The sequence below is a fragment of the Heterocephalus glaber genome, unplaced genomic scaffold, assembly GCF_053883595.1.
Source record: "Heterocephalus glaber isolate CG9 unplaced genomic scaffold, H.glaber_assembly_v1.0 deba00001608, whole genome shotgun sequence".
Taxonomy (NCBI): domain Eukaryota; kingdom Metazoa; phylum Chordata; class Mammalia; order Rodentia; family Bathyergidae; genus Heterocephalus; species Heterocephalus glaber.
The window spans coordinates 3,438,002-3,463,428 of record NW_028258379.1 but is presented as its reverse complement, the minus strand read 5'-3'; the positions used below and the strand labels follow the sequence as shown (position 1 = coordinate 3,463,428).

Here is a 25,427-nt window from a genome sequence, read left to right as displayed (position 1 = left end):
ATATATATATATAATTACTCCTATCTCCTCTCCTTCTCCTACTGGATTGCCCCTTTCCCTTCCTCCTCATCTTCCTTTCCCTTCTCCCTCCACATCACAGACTAACTGATAATAACAGGATCATATATACCATAAGAGGTACTGATAAAGGGTGAAAGCATAAAGGCAAGTTTTAATGTGTATGATTGATGTAGGGTCAGAATTTTTGATTCTGTTATAAGCAGTAAAAATTCTCTCCTTACCACTCAGTGACAGAGTCCAACCCAATTATAGTAAACATATAGTTGGCATAGTAAACAATACCTCTTGACAAATAAAGCCAAGAACATTCTATTGGAAAACAGCACCTAACTGAAGAGATGTTCATACCAACTCTCTTCATTCTATTTGACCTCAACCCTCAAAGTGGAGACAGAGAGAGAGAGAGAGAGAGAGAGAGAGACACCAAGGCAACAGAATACCCCCAAAGACTACCCACTTTCTCAAAAAGCAGACCCAGAGAAACCAAAGGAGAAAAAAGCAAATATCAGACTGCTAAGCTGTATGAAATGATTAAAGAGGAATTAAAAAATTCAGTGAGTTCAAAGGTGACATAACCCAAAATATAGTGAGCTAGCATGCAAAATGACCAATATGGTTATGGGAGAGACAAAAAATTGGAAGAGCTCACCAAAACAATTTAAAACATGAATGACAAATTAACCAAAACACAGACTCCACAAAAATGTTTCAAATTGAAATCCCAGTGAGAGAATTCTATAGAATTCACCCACAATAGAAATGACCACTGTGGGCTTCAGAACACACGTAGGGTTTTGGAAATTGAGGACAATATGGTAGTACACAGTGATATACACAGAGAAGCCTTAAAAACAATAAGAGAATAAGAAAAAAAATCATATAGCTAATAGAAGTAGCTAAGAAAACCAACATAAGACTACTTAGAGTTAGAGAGAAATTAGACCGAACACATGACAAAAAAACTATATACCGAAATTATAACAGAAAACTTTTCAAGTATGAGGAAAGAATTCAGAAAGTATTACAGGATGCCAAATAACTACAATGAAATAAGTGCCCCATGACAGAGCGAGGGATTTAGCTCAGTGGTTCTGCCACCTGCCTCAAAAGCACAAGGTTCTGAGTTCAATCACTGGTAGCAAAAAAAAAAAAAAAAAAAAAAAAAAGTGCCCCATGACAAACATATTCAAAATCTCAGATGTCAAATGTCAGATGTAATATTCAAAATCTCAGATTCACAAAGAATTTTAAAAGCTGTCAGAAAAAAGTGAAAAATCAGATATAAAAATAAACCCATTAGGATTTTAGCAGACTTTTCAACACAAACATTAAAGATCAGGAGAGATCTAAATGTTTCACACTCTAAAAGAAAACAAATTTCAACCCAAACCAATATATTCTGTGAAGCCAATTTTTTAAATTGATACAGAAATAGGTCTTCAGGTGGCAAAGAGACCTTAACTGATTCATAAACACCAAACCAGCACTCCATAAAATATTCAAGAATATTCTAACCAGAAACAATAAAGACAGCAAAGTCAAACAAGTTAGGTGAAATGAATATATCAGGCAAGGTGAGTAGTTAAACTAAGGAAAAATTTTTAAAGTGAATAAAAATCCCACAATGATGGAAATAAATCAATATTTTTTAGTAATAATTCTTAATATAAATGACCTCAATATCCATGGCAGACTGGATCAAAAAGCAGAATCCAATGAACGGTCTGCTGAATTCAGAAGACTCATCTAATCAAAGAAGACTATAAACTAAAAACCATTCTGTAGACTGGAAAACAATATTCCATGCAGCAGAGGTCTGAAAACAAACAGTGGTAGTAGTTTTATTACCTGTCAAACAAATGGACAGACAAAACAAAACTTCAAGCTAAAACTAGTTAGGAGAGACAAGGCTGGTCACTATATATTAGTAAAGGGAACAATTCAACTGGAAGAGATAACAAATTTAGCAGCACATTATAAAAACTCTTTCCCATGATTCATCCCAGTGATGCACAAATGGTACATATATCAATACATAAATCAATAAATGTGACACATCATATTAACAAAATGAACAACAAAGGCTATATGATTACTTCAATAGTTGCAGAAAAAAACATTTAACAAAATCCAATATCCTTTTATGATTAAAAACTCTCAAGAGTTAGGCATAGATGAAATGTACCTCTCCAGAATGAAGGCCATATAGATGATCAATCCACAACTAATATCATACACAAGAAAGAAATTTGAGAATTTCTCCTACAAGATCCAGAATAGATAAAAATGCCTATTTTCACCAATTATATTCAATGTAGTACTGGAGGTTTGAGTCAGAGTAAGAAGTTAAAGGACTCTAATTGGATATGAAATTGTCTCTGTTTGCAGAAAACGTGATAGTATACTTAGAAAACTCTAAACATTATACCCCAAAACTATTAGAACTAATAAGTAAATTCAGAAAAGTTGCAGAATATACAATCAACACACAAAAATTAGTCATGTTTCTGTACACTGACAGGAAATTACACATAAAAGGATTCAATGAAACAACTTCATTTATAATAACTAATATAATACTTAGGAATAAATTTAACCAAGAAGATGAAAGATTTATATACAAAATTAAAATATTAATGAAATAAATTTAATAAACAAATAAATGACTATTGAAGTATTAGACAAACTAATATTGCTAAAATGTCCATACTACCTAAAGTGATCTAAAGATTCAATACAATCCCTGTCAAAATAGTAATAATATTCTTCACAGAAAGGAAAAAAACAAAAATTAATGTGGAACCATAAAAATCTCCCAAAGCCAAAGTAATACTGAGCGAAATGAAAAAGCTGGAGACATCACACCACCTGACTTGAAAATACACTAAAAACCTACAATATCCAAAGTAGTATGGTACTGATTTAAAATTAGATGCATAAACTTAAATGAAACAGAACAGAGTGATCATATTACAAGCAAGTAATTTTTAACTAAATTGGCAAGAACATACAATGGGGAAAGTACTGTCTTCCAAAAAACTGGTATTGAGAAAACTGGATATTCACATTCAAAAGAATGAAATTATGCCTTTATCAACTGAATACGGATTAAAGATTTAAATGTAAGACAGAAAACTATGAAACTTCTAGAAGAAATAGAAGACAAAATAGGTGAAAATCTTCACAACCATAGCAAAGACAACAAAACGAAAAACAAATGAGATTAGATAAAACTAAAAATTTTATGCATACAAAAGAAAACAAGTGTAAGAGTGAAGAAATAATCTATGAATGGTCAAAAAGATATGCAAACAATACAACTGATCAGCAGTTAATATTTGAAATATGCAAGGAACTCAAACAATTTAACAAATCACTATATTAAAGATTTAACAAATCACTATATCAAACATATGGGTAAAAGACCTGAATAGAAATTTATTAAAAGAAAACATACAAATGCCTAACAGGTATATGAAAAAGCTTCTCAATTTCAGCAATCATCAGGGAAATTCAAATTAAAACCCCAATGAGATATATCTTCTTATCTGTTATAGTTGATGCACTCTGAAAGAAGACAGTAATTGTTGGCAAGGATATAGAGAAAAGAGACCCATTGCCATACTGTTAGTGGAAGTGCAAATTAGTTGAGCCATTCTAGAAAATTGTACAAAGCTTACTCAAAAAACAAAAAATCAAGCAAACAATACCAAAACAACAAAAAAGCCCTGCTCTGTGATCCAGAAATCCCATTACTGTGCATGTATATTCAAAAGAAATTAACCCAGTCTGTCAAAAAGAGTTCTGTACTTCTTTGTTTATTTTACTATTGTGTATAATGTGCGAGCTATGGGATCTGCCTAACTGTTCATCAATGGATATATCGCCAGGCTGTCCACTCTCTTATTTTCACCTTCCAGACTTCTTTTCTTCTTGTCATGTCCAGGATATTTCAGTTGTACCAACCGATTTTTGATAAATCCTTTGGAACAACTCAATAAAGCAATTTAATGAAAATTCAATCATTTTCCACAAGTGCCTTTTAAATGGGTGAATAGATATAGGAAAACCAAAACTAGCATAAATCTCAATTGTTTATGTTTAAATATATAAAAATTGTTAAAGAGGCTGTGAACCTAAAATAAAAGCTAATATACTGCTTCTGGAAGAGAAATTGAGGATATCTTTGTACCTAGGATCAGTCAACATTTCTTAGGCAAAATACTGAAAGGAAAAACTATAGAAGAATGCTAAGAAATGCTGAACCAAAATTTAAATTTCGACACCTTTTTGAGCAATGAAAGGATGGAGCACCTCTTAATAACATAAAAAGTACATGTAACAATGTGCAAAAATCTCAGAGGCATTATGTGAAGAATAAGAAATCAGGCATTAAGATTATATGTACTGTGTTATTCCATTAAAATGACAAAAGGCAAAGCTAATCTATGATCCAACACTTAAAAAAAGGTAATTGCTGCTTTGGCAGGGAAAAATTATATGGAAAGCACATGAGAGATTTTCTGAGATGATGAAAGTGTTCTAATTTTTAAAAGGATATGAGTTACACATTATGAGTTATACCATTTTTCAAAATGCCTAGATTTGTACATTAAGATGTGTGCACTTCAAAGTATGTAAATTTTACTTCAAAAGGAAAAGAACGGTGAATAAATTCTGAAATAGAAATTTGAAATGTAGGACAATGGATCAGAAGTTAGTTTAAACTTGTAAGGAAAGTTTAGGACAAAAGAATATGCTTTTATTCTTGTTAATGGAAAGAGTATCAATTACTCTCCTTCCTTCAAGAAATTATCCAGAAAAAAAAATGTGAATATACTAAAAGGGTAAATAGTAAGAGAGACAAGTATTTATCTCTCAGGTTTGAGTAAAAATGGACCTTCTGTCATTAACTAGATGACCTCATGTGGTCATTTTGATCAAAGGCTGGAGCAGGAAAATTGAGTAGACGTGGATGGTGGGTGGATGAATAAGAGTGGAGAGCTCTGGACTCAGGAGCTATTTTCTCCAGAGCTGCTTTCAAATGGACTCATACATTCATTTTCATCAGGAGGTAGAATAGCCAGATCTTGCTATAGTCCTTGTCAGAGTTATATCTTCATTACACTGAATAACAATGCAAAAGCAAAAGAAATTTCACTTAGGCCTACAGATTCTTGATTAGGTGCAATAATTTTCCAGATGAAAAAGATTTTGAACATTTCTTTGAAAACTCAGGATTATTTTTGGAATATTTTATTGTCCAAACAGGTTACATGTACAGCTATGTTGATACCTCATGCTTTGAGATGGGTCAGGTGACCTCCCCAAAGGCACTTTAGTCATGGGATTCTTTAGCATCTTTTAAGAATCTTTTCAAATTAATAGATATTTGTTGTGATAATCAGTACAGTGATTTCTCCTTGGCCTACAATCCAGCAGATTTTGTCACACTCTGAAGGCCATGGCACATAATTTTAAGGATAATCTATTTCCTGACATTGCCTTGAGCCTTTCTGGTTTTGCACATTCCCCTCAGGTTCAAATAAAAAAAAACAAAACTATGAGGTCATAGTACAAGGAGAACAATTGTACTCTCTAAATAAGCTACTAGTATATTTTACCATTTCAACAAGCAATTAGGAAGTTCAAGAAAATTACGGGTTTTCCCTGTAGTTTTCTTGTTTCTTTTGTTTTGTATTTATTTGTCCTTCCATAGAAATGGAGCTCACTAATGGTAATAATACTGCATTAGATGCTATATACTTTCCATCATATTCCCATTAACAGTGGCAGTTCTAGTCAATTCTGTGTTCTTATGAAGTATTCAGTTTTTATAAGAATGAGCTTAACTGAACTATTATAACCCTGTCAACACCATAACACTGCCAATAATTATAATGGAAATAGTTCTAATTTCTTATAATTGTTACATTAGAGTTAACATGTCTAACCACAGTCCTCTGGTAGATCAGGAGTAACAAGAAATTAGACTGTAGGTGTAGTTGTTATTATTATTTTGCTTTTGGGAGAGTCAGTTTTGTAATACAAGAAGTTTATTTGAATATAAGCTTTTAGTAGCAGTGTACTTCATGCTCTGGGCTTAAAATGATATTGTCTCCAGGAGCTTCAGAAATATTGTAAATTCTGGAAGATTCTTATATATGTATTATTTTTAAACATTGAAATAAACTCATGGCAGAGCAAAGTTCTTCAAAAGGCTCTAAATTCGAGGAGTGGATCTCAGGTCAAGATTATGATCCAGCCCTAATACTCTGCCTCCTGTGGTGCTGGAAGCAGAGAGAGAAAGACATGAAAACCAGACATGACATTAAAACTGATATTCCCTTCACCTGCCAGGAGCATCCACTTCTCCCTCTAGTGATACTGGTTTTCAGCATGAACAAAAGCAAAATTAGTCTTGTCAGTAATAGGAGAATGTTGTTTACAGGATTTCTTCCTCCTCTTATTCATTTGTTTTGAATGACAGAAAATGAGGTAAGTGCTGAATTCTAGGTTTCAGGCATGTAAGTTGATAAGAGAGGAAATTATCAGCATAGTTTTTCTTCCTGTGCAGTATATGAATCCTTATTCCTATCAATCGGTATTTAAACTAGGGATACAATAGTCAACTGATAGTAATTCTTCAAATGATTGCACATAGATTTTTTCAAGCTACAATACACTTAAATGTATAATAATTATGGCAATGGCAGTGGTGAAAAAGCACAGTAGAAATAAAATAACATAAATTATGCTTACAGTGCCTTCAAAGCTCCATGTAGAATTAGAATGAAGAATAAAACCTATGTTTACTCTAAGGGCTCTCTTTAACTTTGTAGAATGGAGTGCAAGTTCCTGCCCAAAGAGTTTGCCCACCTGAAATAAGATGCTTGTAAGTTGGTCTAGGCACAGAGTGGCTCACTGCCAAAGAAGCCTCCGGATGAAGGGACCTGGGTGTCCTTGGGTGTTATGTTCCACCATTGTTCCCTGAAGAGGTAAGGAAAATAGTCCAATCTTTCTCTTTGGGGCGAAAATAAGACCCTCTGTTTGTAAAAATAGTATATGGTCTAAATATGATTTTCAACTTAATTTAAAAAGCACTCAATGAGTGCTATTCTATGTCAATACCAAAAGCTAACTCCGAATATAGATAAAACACATTTTTTTGGCCTTAGAGAATTTCGTTTATTAGGGCAGAAAATGTATATTGATGAAACGCTAACTGACCTCATCAGCCATTATTTATTTAAGACTTTCCCCCTTTTCTCATAGTTTTTTACATTAACTAGTGGATTTATGAGGCTACGCTAGCAAATAAAATATTTAACGGCATCCTTGTTCAAAACTAGAAACATCTTCTTTGGTCCAGTAACAAAGCTAGGCAATTTTAGTTTCTGATCAATAATAAGGAAAGAAATTGATAGAAAACAGTACAAGGCATAATCATGGCTAACGCAAAGTAGCTCAAGGAGATGATGTTCAGGGGATTATTCATAGTACACATGGAAATACTAGGAAAGAGGACTTTGGCCTCTTGTCCTTTCCTTCAAAGATGGAGTACAAGATGATTTAAAGGATCTGATGTATTAATTTTTAGTATATAGAGTTCTCCTTTTATCCTCATATTGGATTGGAAAACTAAGCAGGTGTTTTAGAATTTCATGTTCTCTTTCTATCTTTTAATTTGTCTTGACTGACTTTCTCTAGTCATTGTTCTTTCAAACCACTGATGTTGGCAGCTTCCCTGGACCCTTCTTCTGAAGTCTAATATAACCTTTATTCTTTGTCTTTTAATACACTGACTTATCAAGAATCATCCAAAATTAACCATAAGAATAGGATTCTGCATAACAGACATCCTGGACTTCTTTATGGAGATCGAGACAAATGTCATTTAGAATAATAAAAAGTAGAATTTCCTACAGTAAATGTATTTGATAGATGAAAATATGATGATAGATTTTGCTAATTTTTGTTTCCACTGTGACTTGAAGTGCACATTTATTCCCTTGGAGGACTCAGAGTTGCTGCTTGAGATACAACTTTCAAATGTCTAAACATTCCGACAGAGTTGAAGATTTGTCATTGTCCATAATACACAGATGACTGAGTCCAGATTCCCTCTGACTCTGAACTTGAAAATAAGACAGCAGTTGTGTTGCTTTTTTGTTTTTTAAAAAGGGAGGGATGGTGGGTACAAGAGAAAGAGAGACATTTTCAGAGTAATTATAAGAAAAATCCATAGTGGGTTGATGAGTTTCTACTCAAAATTCATGTCACCAGAACCTCAGAACACAGCCTTATTTGGGAGTAAGATTTTTAGAGACTAATTAGTTACGTTGAGATTGCACTATATTAGGGTAGGCCCTAAAGCAGTAGCTGGTGTCCTTTTAGTAAGAGAAGACAACACAGAAATTTACGCAGAGAGGTGAATGCTACCTGACATTGGGACAGAGATTGCAAGGATGTGTTCACAACCCAGCAAACACCACGGCTGGCTGGTAATGACCAGGACCTGGGGAGAGGCCTTGATCATATTTCCCCTCCAATTCCACCAATACTTTGATTTGGACTTCTAATCTCCAGAACATTCCTGTTGTTTTAAGCCACCTGGTTTGTAGTCATTTGTTGCATTAGGAAAAATATATCTCCAACCTCATCTGTCTGGATAGAGTCACACATACAGTAATGACTCAAATTGTTACTTGCTCATAGTTTCTGATGCAAGATGTCCAGGCACTTTGAAACTATGTAGTTCTCACTTTTCAAAATGAAGCATTTGGTTTATCTCCAGGGAGAATTCTTCAGGTATGCACAAACAGAAGTCTGCTCCTAGATTTTGTCATGGTTCTGGTAGGTACCACCTTCTGCTTGGCACTGTCATGGAAATGCTGAAAGGATACACGAAGTCACATCCTCAGAAGGTCTGTGACAAAGATGTTATTCTCACAAACCCTTCCATGTCACATGGTGAAAGAAGTGTCCTAAACCATCATAAAATTTATTGAAACAGCCTTTTCAATTTTTAATTATTCCTTTCTCTTTCCTTAGAGAGTAGGCAAAAGACTGGAGAGAACAGGGAAAATACAAGTGAAAACTATCACCCTGAGCCTGTCAATCTGCGTCAGTTTATCCTTCTTCTCACGGGATACTTTCTCTTCACTTTTCCACCTCTTTGCCGGTGAACCCTGTTCAGTCTACCTGCCAACTCAGCCCTGTCTGAGTTCTACTGGCGAATGAATAAGATGAGAATCCTCAGGACATGTTTGAGTGGCTTCAGTGTGAATTTAACTTTTTCTTTCCTATAGAGAAATTTTCCATTGTTTCTCTAAGATCTCATAAGATTCTCTACGAGGCTCTAACACAATGTGATTTTTTTATACCTACCATTTTTTTCCCAGAAAAAGAAATAAAAAGGCTGAATGAAAAGAAAATCTTAGGTTAGCACTTAAAAAATAGAAGCATTCTTTATTAGCTTTTGTTGTTGTTTTGAGACAGGGTCTTGCTAGTAATTCAGGTTGTCTTTGAGCTCACTATGTAGCCCAGGCTAGCCTGGAACTCACAGTAATTCTCCCGCTATAGCCTCCAGAGTGCTGGGATTACAGGCGTGCTCCACCACACTGGGTCATTCTAAAAGCAATACTACCCCCCATGGGGAAGCTCTGGTGCTAGTCCTCACGTATTCACATCATGGCTGTTCTGCTCTTCTACAGCAAACATGAGGTATTCTAGTTGACTAAAAAAAGACTTATTAAGTAGTACCAGTCATGGTGGAAAAGGAACTGCAGATATTACATTTCTGCATTGATCGAGTCCTTTTTAAATTTTAGAATGACCTCAGCACTGCAGCGGTAGAGAAGGACCAAACTACTGGTCCTGGTGGGTTAAAATGGTCTCCGTCCCACAGCAGCAGGGAAGGACCGACTTCCTGTGGTCCCGGTGAAAAGGCTTGGAAGTCTAACTGTGCACTAGAGGGAGCTACAAAGCTTTGGTCCTTATTTTTCAGTCTCTGAGATTTGACTCTCAATTTCTCTGTCCTTTAAATCAGAGGTTTTGTATAATAATTGCCACAGTTTGTGTTTGGTGGTAGTCCAGCTCTCTCCACATGAGCCCACAAGGCTGTTTCAGAAGTTCACAGCAAAAAGACGCTACTTGTGCACACCTCAAAATGAAATCTGCCTGACAGGTTTTGGGGCATGTCTTTCATCTCTACTTTTATCCCTATTTCTCCATCTGTTGTAATCCCTCCTTCTGGGTTTTCCTTATTTCCGCAAGCCTGAATTTTTTGCTTTTTATCTATCCTGCTTGATTCATGTAAAATTTCCCGACACAGATTTCCTTTATTCCCCATGATATGTAGTCTTTTGTAGTTCCTCCGTTCTCTGCTACAGCCAAGGAGCAATACGATGTGCAACCTTTAGGCTTGGCTATGCTTCCTGAGCCTCAGTTCCCAATTAATTGTGAAGTGGGAAGAAACTAGGAGAAGTGGTATGTATCTTGGAAATAAAAAAAATAGAAAATTGTGTAATGCATTATTTTCTAAAGATGTCAATTTTTATTGACTGTCTCGGTTATGTGCTCAACAAATCATAAATGTAAGGGACCAAAGTCCCTGCACATTTAATAGTACACTGTTTCCCAGCCAAGCACTGGCTTTTCATAGGTCAGAGGTCCGGTGGCTCAACGTGGGGATATAATTACTTTCACTGAAGCAAAGCAAATGATAGCCATTTGATGATTAATATAGTCTGTCTGGCTATGTTCAAGATTATATTTACATACTAAGAACTGCCTGAAAAGAGTAGTTGATTGAAGCAGTAGCATAAATAATGAATGGTAGGGAAGGTCACAGTAAGGGTCAATTTTCTATTGAAATATACCTTCTGCATAAGCCAAATTACAATTTTCTTACTACTTGTTAAACAAAGGTATTGTTTATATCATCACTATAGAAAGTCATCACATCTCACGTGGATTGCAGTTTTTCTTGTCTGTCTTCTGTATTTTGCTCCCTCTGTAGGCAAGGCTGGAAAGTTCCAAATTGTCTCATAGCTTCCAATTGCCCTTTGTAGTTTGACCCATCCTTGCAAACTGGATTCTAGTTTGTCCTGGGTCTTATCCACATCCAGATTTTCTTGCTAATTGCCAATCTGGCTGACTGAACAGGCTCAACAATAGATACAGAACCAACAGCTTGTATAAACTGCTACAATGGCTCTCAAAGTTGCATAACATCTAAGCCCCATCAAAAATTATTCATTCGCTCATAGCAGTTCTCATTCTATGGTATAACTCTCATTTGAATACCTTCTAACTGGATAAATTTAAGTATGGCTCCATTTCCAAAATAAGGATACATATTTTATATTCCTCCCCATTTCTTTGTGGTGGTCAATAAACAAATCTCATATGCAAAGTTTTGAAGAATGAAACATACAAATGAAGACATTATTTGTGTGTATATGAATGGGCACATGTGTATGAATTTTTACACATAGCTAGTGTATCATTAGTGAGGTTGGCTTTAGGAATAAATGTAATTATCATTTTAATTGAAACTCTAGAAGACTAAAGTTGTTTTGAAGACTTTTAAACAAGTTCTCTGAGTAATTTTTTGACACATGTAAATAATATTAAAAATTTTTAGAAAAAAATGAAAAATATTTTAGGAAAAAATAAAGAAAAAAGGAATATAATATTAACCTATGGCAGTATGGAGAAATGCAAAAGATTTTTAAACTGAAAGTTTATTCTTTTTAAATCAAAGTTTCTTCTATAATCTAACTGCATTTGTGTTTTGACTTCTGACATTAAAAACAAAATAATTTTTCTTGAGTTTTTCTTTCAGAACTTTCTGGGAAGTAATCAAGATGGTAATGTTGTGTGACTCCTGACTTGTCCTGTAATGAAGACTTGAGATCTTTGTACTTATTAAAAACCAGGATGAATATATGTGTACAAGGGCCACTCTGGCTGTCACGGGATTTTTGCTAAATAATTTTTATCGAATGAATTAATGAATGAGATTATGGGCTGAACCTACGGTGCCTTCTTACATTTTGGAAGAAGAAAGAAAGCACCTGCCTGATTGATTCTCCTCTCATTTTCCAGAAACTTTATTTCTTTTTAGATGTGTTTTAATGTAGCTGTGTGCTTTGCTGATCTCCACTTTGAGTAAGAACTAGCAACAACTGAGGCTCTAGTCAACAAATAGGATAAAGAAGGTAAGAGAAGCTAGTAATAGCAATTAATTCATTGCTTACATAATTATAATATATACTGTCTGATAATATAAAATATTGTGATTGGGGTCTAAAGTATAAAATGCTGTGAGTTGTGTGAGCAAAATAATTTGATGAGTAGGAGCTAAGTGTATTTTAGACTCTGTTATCTTTTGAATAATACAGGTCTTTCAAAATCTCAGTTCTTCTGATTTTAACTGGAATTTTTGTATTTTAAAGAGTGGAAGAGAAAGAGTCATGGTAGACTTTAGTCACCCATTAAATATATTGACAGATCTGCTCCTGACCAATCACATTAGGTTGTCAGCTGGAAATTAAAGTGTGTGCTCATTAAGAGAGTGAAAGTCAAGGCAAGAATCTTCATTTTAAATTTGTTCACCACTCTCCTGCTGTGACAGCACAGATGTTCCTGATGGATGATGGATATTGAAATTAAGTTGTAATGTATGTGTTTTATGCAGTGCATGTCAAGTAAAGACTCTTCCTAAGGACTAAGCTGTACTTCAGCTACTTAACATTTTTGGTTTGTTTTTAATTAAAGAGTGGACAGCCTTTACAATATCAATGATTAGAGCATAAAATAAAGATTTTTTCTCCATGACTTACTGTTGTTATAAAGGTGTAGATGCATGTTGATTTTGTGTACTTCCTTAGGCAGAAATACAAAAAGAAACCATTGGGATTAGAATTATAGTCTGTTAATATTAAGCAGGCATAATTTCCTCTTTCACTTGTTATAATCAACACATAACTCCAATGAGATATTTGTGGTGAATGACAGAATGAAATGTCTTTAAATTGAGGTCCTTTATGGGGACAAAGAGGTTAATTGTGTAATGGAAGAGCTCTTCAAAGCCCAGGGTCAGAGTTGCTTATTCAAAAGCCATATCACTTAGTGTAATTTATTTTAAATGGCTTGTTTTTTAATAGATAATGGTCAGAAACCAGAACTAATTGAGCAGAGCAGAGAAAAAACTTCATGTATAGAGAAGTAGGATCATTCAGGTCTAGGCTATACTGTTTCAAAACAGCAAGGAGGCCAAAGGAAGATGGTTAAAATACACTAATGGCACATGAGCTGATACTTGGAAATCCACGATAAAGCTATTAAATTGATACTGTAGTTCTTTCACTCAAGGTGAGAATTGAATTCCTAAAACCATCTCTGTAGGAAGTCTCATAATTGAGAAACTTAAGACCTTATTAAGAAAGTATGATTAAAGTAAGCTAAAGTTATTGAGGAAATTTTAAAGCATAAGCCCAAGTTCAGTGAGGGGCAGTGCCTGTATTCTTAACCATTCGATTTGAGAGGACTTAATATAATTCTAGGAGATATCTGAGGCTGGGTAGGTCATAAAAGGACATGAAGTCATTCACTTGCTCACTGAAACACCTGCAGCAGGGCTCTGAGGCTGCCGTTCTTTTCTTTTTTTCCCCCCTTAAATTCTTTAATTGGTACATTTTAGGTAAACAATGCATTTGCATTTCTCAATTGGTGCTTGTACCTGTACAAGATGTATCTTGGTTCTTATTTTTTCCCCATTCCCTGTCCTCCCTTCACCCCTTCCACCTTTCACTTTTTACAAGGACTTTGTTTCCATTTTTTCCTTTTCTCATAATTTTTCTTTTTCCCCTTCCCGGCTGCCATTCTTTGAGGAATTTCTGCCTGTCCCATGCAGAAAGACTACAGAGAAGCCCAATTGCTCCATGAAGAGAAAGGCCCACAGGCTGACAGTATTCTAGCTACTGTCCAAGTGAAACTGCATGCAAGATACCAACCTAAACTACCATGTCCTGGGGTTTCTGAGCCACACAAATTGTGGACATAACAACATGATTGCTGTATTAAGAGTTGAGTTAATTTTCGTGTATCATCAGATAGCCAGGATACAATGTCGTATCTAGATATGAAGTGTTATCTGTGACACAGACCTAAATCAGCTGGGTTGGGTTTGGGCCCGTGTGGTGGGCAGAAGGATGGACAGAAGGAGACTGTTAACGGAAGCCGAATGGGGCCTCAACGAGATGGTTAGAGAACGCTGAGAGAAAATAGGGACAAATACCATTTGAAGCTGAAGAAAAGGAAATTGATTAAATGTGGTGGCGGAATGTTTAATATTATTTGTGGAAATATTGGAAATGGAAAATGTACCTCATAAACAGGTGGCTCTGGCTGAGGAAATATTGGACATATGTTTTTTCCTTTAACCATGTATGATGAGGTACAGATGAACTACAAAAGGAATTATTCAATTTACAAGCAAAATTTGAAGGAAAAATAAAGGACCCAGGGACTTCTGAGTTATAAAATAAATTATATCTCATTCTTAGACTTTCTAGATTATAAAAATGAAGTTATAAAATACTCAACAGTAGCCCAATACTTAATACTTTGCCCTAAAATGGCTCAGAGAAGACACCAAATCTGGGATGGGCCTATGAAGAGTTCTTGTAAAAACCTCAGAAATATCAAATTTGATGTCACATTGACCCTTTCAAACATCAAAGAAGCCCTTTGAAGATTTTAAGAGCCTACCTTCACTATTAAATATTAATACAAACTTTCTCTATTAAATAATAGTATCTGTAAGAATCTTTTTTATCAGCATACTTTTATGATACATAATAATCATATTCATCTTGGTGAGTTGGTGCATATATACCTCAAATCTGAATCTTATTTACTTTCCCTTCTCCTCCCTTCCCTCCTGTCTCCCTGGCCCCATCCCCAAACCTCTTCCCATCTCCAAAAAGTCTGACTTTTCAAGAATCTTATGAGTGTTTTCCCACAGAAGCCTGACTGGGACCTCAAGGTAGAGAAGATTTTATTACAAAAGGCGTTAGTAGTTTGTCTCTGAATAATGGAATAAAGTGTAGATCGGGATACAAAAAGTCCATGTCATTTTTAAAATATAAAATTGTACCAGTGTGGACAAGACAATAAAAGATGCAAAACATGTACTCAGATCCTCAAACGTCTACAGGCAGGAAAGGATATGAAAAAATGATTCAATTGATCATTTGATGATTTGGGTGTTGGAACCAAGATCCCATGATATGAAAGCAAGACCTACAGAGAATCAGTCCTTGGGAGCAGTATTGGTTCTAAGCAAGGCACTAGAAAGGTGTCTAGCTGGGTTTCAGAAATGCCTTGCTCTCGAAACCTTCCTATGCCCCATTTCCTCTCCTTTTGATTTGTCTTGCCTATAGCATTTACCCTAATGCGTTTTAAAATTATTTTTAATTTTAATTTTATTGGTACAATTTCAATATATGTAATGATCCCTTTCATCATAGGGAATTGGTACCTGTACATGATGTATCTTGATTCCTTTTATTCCCATTCTCCTCCCCTCCCTTCAACCCTTCTTCCTCTCCTTATTTACAGAAGCCCTGTTTCCATTTTTTTCTTTTCTCATTTTTTCTTTTTCCTTTTTTTCCCCTTTACTTTGGAACAATTTTTTCTTATTTCACATTGCCCATTATACATTTTGGTCCCTATTTACACTTTCAGTTTCCTACACCAGAGAGACAATACAATATTTACATGTGTGTCTGATTTATTTCACCTACGAGTATAGTTTCAAGGTCTTTGTCTCAATCTGATAAAAGCCATGTACAGCAAACCAACAGCCAACATCGTACTAAATGGACAAAAGCTGAAAACTTTCACCCTAAAATTATTTTAATTGACAAAAATCAAATATGTTTATTATGTACAAGACATTTTGAAATATGCATACTTTGTGGAAGAGCTTAATGTGAAGAGGCAAACTGTTTAATTTTAGTTTTTATATCATTAAATAGAGAGGATTCATATCTGAAGAGATGTATCCAAGGAAACTAACCCAGGAAACTTTGTGCACATCTATAGAATGATCTAGAACTTCAACTCTGAGCTGGATTCTGTGATGAAATCTAACTTCTGGACTGTTAGGAGGGAGTGGTTATATTTTGAATGCTAAAATAATGCAAATAATTTTTGGCAAGAGTGTGGAATGTGGAGTTTTCAAAACAGCCACAACTTACTTGATCCTCCCTGCTTTGAGAGAGTAGGGTCTTCGTAGCATCCTTGTCAACATGGACTCAATGCGGCTGCTGAGGCTATGTGGAGAGGCTTTTGTCCCACTTACTAGACTTTCATCTGGGAGCCCTGAGCTGCCATTTATACACAGTCCACTCTCCTGAAGTTGTCTGGACTCTGAGGAAACACAGTTAACTTACATGAACCAAGAAACTGGAAAAGTTCTGGAACTACTTGATGACATGGAAACACCACATACACACACACACACACACACACAAACACACTCACAGATGGACAACCAGTATATATTCCAACCTTCTGCTGTTCCAGCTCCAACACTGTCATTGTCTGACCAGAATTGCCAACTCTTGTCTGTTCCAAATTTCTAGCCCCTAAAACTATGATACATAATGTAGTTGTTGACATTTAAAATCACTAAGTCTAAGAGGGACTTATTACATGGAAATAAACAACCAGAATGGGCAAGAATAAAACCATCATTTCTTTATTTTTGCCTCCTAAAATTAAAGTAATAATAGTCTAAGCATGAGAATATCAATTATGTTGTTCAGACCTTAAATTAGAAATATTAGTTGTCCAATTATATTTCATTTTTCACACATTTCTTACTAGAAACTTTGGACTTCCCTTCTATTTTGTTTCAAGATAATATTGTAAACCTGGTTTGCATCTTTGTACATATATGCAAGACATAGGATATATTTTACTATACATATTTCATGTAAATATTTTATCCATTTCTTTCTGATTTCCTCATTTGAAGATGGTAATATGTGACACCCAGGTTTGTAAGTCTCAGAGAGTAAATTAGAAGTTTGTGATGGAAAATATTTTAAAATATTTCCAAATAGAATCCCAATAGGAGTGTCCTGAATTTCAAGTACATTGGAACTGAAATCCGAGAAAGTGAGAAATAGGCTTACAGAAATGTGTTTTTGTGTATTCTATTCTTCTGCAAAGGAGAAAGTTAAGGTTACAAAAAGACTGATGAATCAAGATTAACAATAAAGTGTCTGCAATTTATCTCTATAAACTGAAAATTGGAATCCCCCAAAATTAGTAGCTTCAAACAATTCCATAGGGACAGATGTTAAGGGTTCTCAGAAAAGAACAGAGACAAAAAGAGATTCAGCTCTGGAGGTGTTGTGTTGCAGCCACATTCTCCTGAGAAGAGGGTGTGAACAGGTGGAGTCTCATATGTGCAGCAGTCATGCTTTCTAAAGTGTGTGTGGTCCATTCTGAAATGGTAGCATAATGCATGAGGTCAGTTCCTTTCTGTGAGGGAGAAATGGGAAGCATCAAGAAGAGCATCCCCGATGGTACTATCTTGGCAGGGTCTGTGAAGACAGAGTGCTGCATGTGTCTTGGAGGTGTTTGTGGCAGCAGTGAGAAGTCATAGTAATTGGGAAGAGGTGGCAAGGTCAACAAAAGTAGGGTATGACATTGTGAGCTTAGTATGAATTCATGGGAAGGTGGTGGGTTTCTGGAATCCTTCAGCCCTCAGTTGTCTGCCATTGAGCAAATAGGATGTTTGAAGTGCAGTCAAAGTGAAGAGGAGGCCCTTCAGTTTCAGCAGTGAATCTAAATGTTGTTTTAAAGATGATGAAACAGATCAAGTCAATGATGATAAAATTGACAGTTGATGTTGAAGAAGAAAATTGAAGAGAAAGAATAAAATAGACTTGCTAACGAAGAGAGAGTACTTGAAACTTACGGTATTCTTGTTGGCTTAGGGAACTCTATTGCACTGACATACAGAGAAAATGCATGCTTTTCTCACTTCCTTTCTTAATTAAACTGGAGGAAGGGACACAATGTGTGTGGAAGACACTTGGAAAAGTGAGGGAAACCACCCATGCAGATCATGGCTCTTTTTACATGAAAGTTCAGTTGTCCCTTAACAGCCTAACTGAAAAGTCAGTCAGGGAAATTGTTTTCCTGCTTGATAGGTCGTTTTATTTTTAAATTGCACATTTTCGTTATTCCCTGCCATTATTATATATAGAAGTTTTTATTCACAGAGCTCAAAATATCATATAAGGCATTTTATTTATCTTTAATCCCTGGAATTATAGAACCATGGCAAAATGTCCTAGTCAGACTGCAAAAATTTTTTTAAATGTATATCTGTGTAAATTTACCCAAGAAGCTTTTGGAGGATAACTGTGGGGTACTATTTTTCATATGAAGAGAATACAGCTTTCTAAAAATAAAGTTTCCATTGACTAGAGCCCTCTGCTTTGCTGACAGCAACCTTTGGAGCAGAAGTCATCAGCAGGAACACAATAAGCCATGAATGGAAAGGCCAGTGACACAAGGCTGACAGTCTCTCCCAGGAGTTGGTAAGTGGGGAAGATGTTTCCATAATGTAAGGAAGAGTCTCACCCCTTTTCTTTGTACTGGAGATATAAAGAAGTAGTTACATCCTTTTTAGGATGGCCTCTAAAACCAGTCATACATTGTAATCATATTCCCTTAAGGAAGACAGCTAAGATACGTTGGAAAGCATTCAGACCTGAGTGAGAAGCCAAGCTCTAACTCTTAGGAGCCCTTCATAACAAAGGGACAAAAGTAGAAAATTATGCACCTAAGAGTTATACCAAGGAATTTAAATCCCTGCAGCTTGAGGTAAATGGAAGAATGTGTGTAGGTTGGGATGGGAAAAGAGGCAGTAGCCAGACCACATACGACACAGTAAAATGTCAAGATTTTATTCTAAAATAAAAGGAAATTATTATAGTTTTCAGTTAGAAGATCTGGTCTACCCCTGAAAACATAGACATTATACTAAGCCCAAAAGACACTAATGGTCACACTGACCCACCCTATGTACATCCTTATACTTCTCCTTTCAAACACATAGACATTCATTTCCATCCATTAGATGTTTCCTGGTTAAGTTGGTTTAATTCACACCAGATTTTCATAACATGGTTGTGAATTTCTTCATTTCTCAGATATTACTTCTTGGGATAAAAACTAAACTTTGAACTTTGATATGCATTTTATGGATCCCTCTGCTGTGGGCCAGGATGAGGCCACACAGTCTTTGGAGCTGCTCACTGCACAGTAGAGCCTGGTGCCCCATCCCCAGCTGCACTGCTGCTGCCTGTTGACCAGCTATGTGGTCACCCATGGGTGAACATTCCCCATTCTGTGCTGTTCTTGGTTGCATTCATGGGGTGTCTGAAAGGCAATGGACATAACTACCAGGCACAGCATTTTCAGGCATCACATACACAAATAAGCCAGTGAAATTTGTCACTATTCCACCAAAAATCCATCACCAAATTGACTAACCTGGACACTGAGTGCTGAATTGAAATTTCTAGAACATATTACAAGAATTCTGACTTTGATGGGGTTAACTCCAGTGTCTTTTCTATCAGTTAAGTGTTAATTGAGTGGAAGGTTTGCTTCTCTCACTCTCTCTCTCTTTCTCTCTCTCTCTCTCATGCTCAAGATTGAACCTAGAGCCTTTACAGTGGACTACATCCCTATGCATTTTTTATGGTTTTATGTAGAAACAGGGTCTCACTAAGTTGCCCACGCTGGGCTCAAACTTGTGAAAATCTTACGTTAGCCTCCCAGAGTACAAGACTACTGCTTCTTGTTAGGGGGTTCACTTCATTACTTGTTACTCTGAACTTGACAAACTCAGCACTGAGAATTTAGAGTGAAGTTTATTTGCATCATTCATGTATTCAACTCTTATAATTCTTCCATAATTTGATTAGATGTATTTTAATTAAATTAGCATGGATTGAATAAATGGCTCTACCCCTGTGGTAGTCCAGTCTGACCAGTGTGAGATTAAAAAAATTCAGAGAGAATTTAAGTATGAAGTTACTACAACAGGAAGAATACACAGTCTACAGAGAAGCAAGTATTATAACCTTGTGGAAAAGCAAATTTTATAACCTTTTGAAGATGATGCACTACCATTCAGTCAAATTGTTGATGACTAGTTAAGATTTGTAAAAAATTAAGTTTCTTTTTTTGAGACAAGGTCTTGCCTTGTCATTCAGGCTGGCCTTGAACCCACTATGTACCCCAGGCTGGCCTCAAACTCATAGTGATCCTACTGCCTCAGCCTCCCACATGCTGGGATTACAGGGGTACCCCACTACACCTGGCCTAAAAGTTTAGTTTTATGAAGAATTTGGTTTTGTGCTGCTGTTTGTTACAGGTGTTGGCAGAACTTCAGCATTTGTTGTCATAGTATGGAATGAAGATGAGATGAAGTATGAATATGCAGTGGAATTCATAAGAAAAAAGTGGTACAGTACCTCTAACAGCAAGCAATTTTGTATTCGGAGTAGTATCCTAAAATGTGACTACATTTCAAAGACTCCAGTGGCCAGAGAAATAACTTGTAATTGAATTAGACTGAGATTTTTAAAGCTATTTACCTTGGCAGTGGAATTTGAGACATAACCTAACTTTTCACTCATATCAGATGTCATAGTGGCTTGGTGGATGAGTCTAATAAGCTTCCATAGGAGTCTTGAAAAATATTTTTACCAGGTCACATACTTTGCATAATTGTAATCATCACAAATGGATTTGAAATAGCATATTTTGATACTTAACAAAATATTCTTGTATTGAAAATGTACTTATCTCATTTGTTTTTCCACGAGTCTTACAGTTTTGTGTCTAAAAACTTCTTGACATTGGTTGTAACAATAACTCCTTGGATATGACACTAAAAGCACAGACAGACAAGTTTGCAGACATAAAACCAAAAAATAAAATAAAAAGAAAAAAGAAGACAGAAAATTTCTGTATAGCAATCAAGCAAAGGAATGAAAATGCAACTTACAAAATAGAAGAAAATGTTTGAAAATAACATATTGAATGAGGGTTAATATTTATGACTAATGAGGCTTACATGAGAAACTTTTGCGACTCAATAGCAAAACACTCAACTCGATTAAAATGAACAAAGACCTTAAGTAGACATTTCTCCAAAGAATAGATGCAAATTGCCAACAGGTATATGAAAATATTGCTCAACATCACTAATCATGAAAGAAAAGCAAATCAAAACCACACTGGAATATCACCTGTCAGGACGGCTATTATCAAAAACAAAAGGGGCTGGGGATTTAGCTCAGTGGTTGCACCACCTGCCTTGTAAGCTCAAGGTCCCAAGTTCAATCCCCTGTACCAAAAAGAAGAAGAAGAAGAAGAAGAAGAAGAAGAAGAAGAAGAAGAAGAAGAAGAAGAAGAAGAAGAAGAAGAAGAAGAAGAAGAAGAAGAAGAAGAAGAAGAAACAAAAGGACTAGAGTTGCCAAACATGTGGAAAAATTGGAACCCTTGCCACACTGTTAGTAGGAATGTATAATGGTGCATCTGTTACAGCACCATGGTGCAGAAATTCCTTATAACAATTAAAAATGGATCTACCATATGATCCAGCAATTCTACTTCTGGTTATATAACCCAAAGAAATTGAAATTAGGATCTTAAAGTGATATCTGTATTCCTGTGTTCACTGTAGCATTATTCACAGTAGTTGAGAAATAAGAACTACCCAAATGCCCATGAATAGATGAAAGGATAGGAAATGATAGTTTATTCATACAATAAAATATCTAGGCTTATAAAGAAGGAAATTCTACCATGTGCAATAACAGGGATAACCTGGATAACATTGTGCTAAGTGAATTATTCTCAGTGAGACACAATATATGATTACACATATTTGAGATATCTAATATAATAAAACTCATGGAAGCATTGACTAGAAAGGCAAGTACAAGGGCACAGGGGTGGAAGACAAAAGGAACTGTCCAACAGGTATAAGGCTTCGGGTGTATGAGGTCAGTTTTAGAGATCTGCTCTGAAACAGAGCACCTAAAGTTAATAATATGTTTTTGAGCACTTAAAAATCAGTCAGGAGGCTACATCTCATATTAAGTATTCTACACACTCACACACACACACACACACACACAAACACACACACACAGAGAATGAGAGAGCCACAAGAAAATTTGTGGAGATGATGAATATGTTCATTACATTGATGGTGGTGATACTATCGCAGGCATATGTTTATGTCCAATATCAAATTGTATACACTGAACATGTACAATCTTTTATGTATAGCACTTATACTTCCATAAAGCTTATCATTTGTTCCAACTGGAATTTCCTGAAATCATACAGAATTGAATGTTCTAATATATTTCTGTGACAGGATCCTATCAAAGTATAAGAACTTCAGATATCAGGTGCCAAAATATCCGTTTAATACTTGCATATTTTAGTATCACACAGAACTAAAATTCCAAGCATTATGAACACTAGTCATTATGTGATTTATCACTTCAGGCATTTTAAATACAGGAAGTAACTTCTATACATTTATTCCCTGCTTAGTTTATATTTAAATATTCCATATTTGTTCATTGTGCATCCTATTTGCATTTGGTTGCATTTGATTTTTGTTGGATTTTCACCAAATATTATGATGAGCATTTAATAGCTTTACAGAAATCTTATTTTATGTTGTTATTGAAAACTTCCATTTTGAAAACATGCATTTTATAGAAGTACATGTCTTTCATTGTTCAGAAAAATGTCTTACAACTCATTTAATGTTTGTACTTTGGAGAATGATTTAACAGGAAGGAAATGAATAAAAGAATCAGAGGATTAGTAAATACACATTTACCTGGTACATAATACATGAAACATATTGTTTAAGCTATTAAGTATTTTTAAAAGGATGATTTTTATGCCTAATCTAATTCTCAGTCATGAAATTTTTACAATTTTTGTCATTTTATACATATGGGATGTTATTTATCAACTATTATTTTTGTTTGAAATGTAATTCTTTTCTGTTTCCAAACTCTTGTAAAATTTGTGAATTTGTGTTAATATTTGAGCTTTTAAATTATATATATATATATATATATATATATATATGCCCTTTTATCTGTGGAACAATATTTGTTCTATGTTGTAATTGATAAAAAGGGAATGCATATTAATGTTAGTTCAACAATGTACTTTATTTATTCTGTATGAGAAAGTATGGTTGTAGTTCTGTTGAAGACATAATTTGTCAATGTTTACCAGCCTGTAAAAGCCTAGTGGGAGGACTTGAACATCTAAATAAATAATGAAGTACAAAAAATAAGAGCTATTCTCTGTATTTCTTAAAAATGAAACACCCAAATTTATTGAAGTTTTCTGTTTTAACAGCCCACCTAGGACTTGATGCTGTGGAATTGGACTCTCTGAGGCAAAGTATTTTGACCTCTTTCTTTATTTCAACTTACCTGTCTTGTTTTATGTACTCTGAATGTTCAGTTCTCTGATCCTGATAGAATAATTCTATTTAGTATTTAAAATTCTTTCCAGCTTTCTGTTTCCTACTAGATAGCTTCTCTTGTTATGTCATGAAATTTACTAACCTTTTCTTTTGCAGTCTTATCTTCTTTTAACCAGCTCCATGTTTTTTCTGCATATAAGAAATTGTTTTCATAGGTAGAAGTTTGATCTGCATCTTTTTTTATATCTCTCATGCCTGTATTTAATATTTTAATAATTCAAATGCAGTTTTAATAACTTTTTAAAAATATTTTTGCTAATGCTAGCAGCTATATTGGTTCTGAGTTTGTTTTGATATATTTCTCGTGTGTTGTTTTACACACTTTTTTATGTCTGCTTGATTTTCAATATTTAGTATGAATTTTACTTCATAGAATGCTGAACATTTCTGTGTTCTTTTAGATCCTGAGCTTTATTCAGAAATGCAGTTACTTGGAAATACTTTTATCTTTGCTAACCCTCCTCTTAACACTTGTTTAGTCAGGGCTTCAACCCGTATGATTTCCCCGTACTGACGCAAGACACATCTGACTGCTTTACCACAGCTCTGTAAAGTGTGGCATCTTCCTGTCTGGCACTAATTGACACAATCCTTTTCACTTTTGAATGCCACATCCTGTTACCTCTAATCCTTTCAGCTGGTTCTTTCCCAGCCCTGGAAAGTTTTCTTACAGGTATACTCTAATCCATTCTCTGCTGAAAAGTGGAGGGTGAAGTTTTCAGAACTCAGAAGTTGTGTATGCTGGTCTCTCCTCTCTTCCTTCCTGTAAACCATAGCTGCTTTATTTTCTGAATTCTCACCTTCATTTCAATTCAAGTTATTCTGATAAAGTGACTAACTATCCTTGCTACCCCCATGTTGGGGAGAAGGGTATTGTGGGGTTCAGGTCTTTCACTTTTTAGACTGGAAAAGTCCCAGGCAAATTGGAGCCTCCCTCCTGTCAGGCTGTCCCTTGTTTCACCCTTCTTCTGGTTCTGCAGCCCAGGAAATCTCAAGACACTGACCTGCAACGACTATTGAGCTTAACTGTTTGTTTCCATTGTCCTTCATTGCCTGATAACAAGTGTTTTAAAAATCATTGTCTCAAATACTGTATTTTGTCTTTCTTTCTTTCTTTCTTTCTTTCTTTCTTTCTTTCTTTCTTTCTTTCTTTCTTTCTTTCTTTCTTTCTTTCCCTCTCTCTCTCTCTCTCTCTCTCTCTCTCTTTCTTTCTTGGTCCTTTGATTCTTTTAAATGGAATGGTAAAATCTTCATTTTTGTCTGGAAGCAAAACTCATTCTCTTTTGATTCTACTCTTTCAGGCCTTTTCCCCTACTTCTTTCCTGAAAGGGTTGTAATCAAAATCACCAATAGGTTGCAAACTTTAGGATCCAGCAGTCAGTTTTCTCATTTCTTTTTACTTTACCAAACAGATGATGTAGTTAACAGCAACATCTTTTCACTTTGTTACTTGGATACAATTCCCTTGGTTTCCTTTTAACAAGTAACTCCTTTTTCAGTCTCCTTTGCTGAATCATACTTGTATTTTCAAGCCCTAAATTTTGCAGTGCCCTGGGGCTTAGTCCTAGGACATCTGCACTCTGTATACTCATTCCTTAGGTGATTTCATCAAGTCTTGGAGCTTTATTTTTAATTTATTAGCCCTCCATCCTTACATACCCACTATCTACTCAAAATTTACATATAAAGAAGGCATCTCAAATAATATTTTCAAAACTGAACTCGTAATTCCCCCTGCCTCAAGCCAACATTTTTAGTCTCA

At 35.2% G+C, this 25,427-nt stretch overlaps 1 long non-coding RNA gene across 1 annotated transcript; it reads left to right on the top strand.

The window, feature by feature from the left end:
• Positions 1–2,716: 2,716 nt before the first annotated feature.
• LOC110346840 (uncharacterized) lies at positions 2,717–22,737 on the top strand. Its single transcript, XR_002391098.2, has 3 exons — positions 2,717–12,248; positions 18,565–18,656; positions 20,504–22,737. It is a non-coding gene; the product is annotated as an uncharacterized LOC110346840 (long non-coding RNA).
• Positions 22,738–25,427: the final 2,690 nt, after the last annotated feature.